Source organism: Octopus bimaculoides, chromosome Z (genome assembly GCF_046866305.1).
Source record: "Octopus bimaculoides isolate indiv1 chromosome Z, ASM4686630v1, whole genome shotgun sequence".
Classification (NCBI taxonomy): Eukaryota; Metazoa; Mollusca; class Cephalopoda; order Octopoda; family Octopodidae; genus Octopus; species Octopus bimaculoides.
The window spans coordinates 35,237,446-35,240,149 of NC_142944.1; positions in this window are offsets into that span (position 1 = coordinate 35,237,446).

Below are 2,704 nucleotides of genomic sequence, written 5' to 3' on the forward strand. Positions count from 1 at the left end.
TATTCATGTTGTATGTATATATATATGTATGTATGTATGTATGTGCGTATGTGTATGCATTTGTGTGTACATATGTATGTGCATGTCTGTATGTATGAATGTGTGTGCATGTATGTAAGAGAAGCAATAAAATTACATTGCTGTTTGGCATATAGAACAATAAAATACACACCAGACTAAATGGAAGGTGATGTGCAGATCATTGATTGACTAAAGCCTTCAAAATGTTGTTCCAGCATTGTTGTATCCCAATGACTGAAGCAAAGCTGCTTTTTTTTAACAATGTATCATTGCTATTATGTTAAACTGTTGTATGTCCAAATTTGGCCAAATGCGTTTCTTTTGCAATGAAATTCAATTCCAATAATGTAATGTAATAATTGTGTATAACTTAATGTAATATACAAGCCAATAAGAGATGTGGTAGTAGTTTTGCATATCAACCCTTTGCCTGTTCAAATCCTTTTCATAAGTTTGTCCCAAACATCCATGTTCATCTTCAGACTTGTAATCAGCTCGTATTTCATACATTCTGAGTAATGATAAAGCTCTCTTTTCCTAAGTAGCCAGTTATTCTGCTATTAGAAAAATGAAAAAAATGTGAATGTATATTATTACATGAAGCATGGATGCCAGGGAAATAATATCTTTTATGTATCACATGTAATAGACAAAGGGCTAAAAATAGCAGTCATATTTAGAAAGTGATATTGTTATCCTATACACATTGCTTTAAAAAAAGAAATGAAGGAAGTCCATAATTAGAGAGTTTTTGATCATATAAGTAAGTTTGTTGATTAAAGCTACAACTGTTTAAACTTGGTAATATATGCCAAGTAAAATCAATTGATTTATGTTCAATCTTCCTTAACAAATTTGTACTTGCGCAGTCTTTTAAGAAATCTTTTTTAATGTTGCTCTGTATAGTGTCTTCAAGAATTATACAGTCAATTTGATTATTAGATGTATTCCACAAAGAACTGGTGTACTTGGGGATATTAAAAGTGCAATGTTCTTCTTCTAAATCCATCAATTAAAAAAAATTATAAGGGGAAAGCTAAAATGAATGAAAGAAAGAAAAGAACAAGATGGCTGCAATAATTTTGAAAAGTGAACATTGAAAATATGTTTTGAGAGAGTCCAATGCTTCAGAGATATTTTCAATTTCATACTTTTAAATCAAATTACAGAAGAGAGAAGGAAAAAAATAAATATGTGACAATTTTCATGGTTGCTTTTAACAAATATTCAAGAATTTCATTTAGATATAGAAACTTTAATTTCAATATTGAAAACTTGAAGAAACAAGCACACAAACAAAAGCTAAATGTGTGTGTGTGTGCGTGCGTATGTGTGTGTGTGTGTGCGTATGTGTGTGTGTGTAGCCATAGCTATGTGGTAAGAAGCTATAGGTGCAAGCATGAATGTGGGTGGGTTAAGTCCCATTGTGTGGCACCTTGGGCTAATGTCTTCTACTATAACCCAGGACTGACCAAAGCCTTGTGAGTAAATTTGAACATGAATGGAAACTGAAAGAAGCCTGTTACATGTGTGTATACACACACATTTATATATATATATATATATATAGGCACAAGAATAGCTGTAGTAAGAAGTTTGCTTCCGAACCATGTGGTTCTGGCTTCAGTTCCACTGCATGGCACCTTGGGCAAGTGTTTTCTACAATAGCTTTGGGCTGACCAAAGCCTTGTGAGTGGAACCCCCATCACCACGTGACAACCGGTGTTGTGTTTACATCCCCGTAACTTAGCAGTTTGCCAAAAGGGACTGATAAAATAAGTACTAGGGTTGATACATTCGACTAAAAATTCAAGGTGGTGCCCCAGCATGGCCAGAGTTTAATGACTGAAACAGGTAAAAGGTTATATATATATATATATATATATATATATATATATATATATATATATATATATATACACACACACACACATGCGCATGCATATACAGACACATTATCGAAGTGTGTGTCTGTTTGTCTCCTACCACCACTTGACAATTGATCTAGGTTTATTTACATCCCCATAACCTTAGTGGTTCAGCAAAAAGCAAATGATAAAATAACAGGCTGGAAAAGTTAGTGCCTGGCATGGCTGCAGTCTAGCGATGAAACAAGTAAAAAATAAAAGATATATACATAAAAGATCCAATAATTTCATGGATTTAAGAGGTAAAAATGGAAATTTAACTTTGAAACCATGGGAAAATAAAATTAATTTCTTTCTACCTGTATGTGTGTAAGACTAATTTTTTTTACCTATTTAACCATACAGATAGAAAGAAATTAATTTTCTTTTGCTATCATTTCAAAGTTAAATTTCCTCTTTTTTTCCTATTAAATATATGAAATTATTGGATCTATTCTGCTGTTGTTGCAGTTTTTGAAATTTTAAGATTCAGCGAAAATTTTCAAATTTATATGTTGATGTAATTTTTCATGTTGAATTTCATTTTGTTATTTGCTTGTTCCAGAAAACTTTTAGAAAAATGTTACTGGAGTGGCTGTGTCGCAAGTAGCTTACTTACCAACCACATGGTTCTGGGTTCAGTCCCAGTGCGTGGTACTTTGGGCAAGTGCTTTCTACTATAGCCTTGGGCTGACCAAAAGCCTTGTGAGTGGATTTGGGTGACGGAAACTGAAAGAAGTCATATATATATATATATATATATATATATATATATA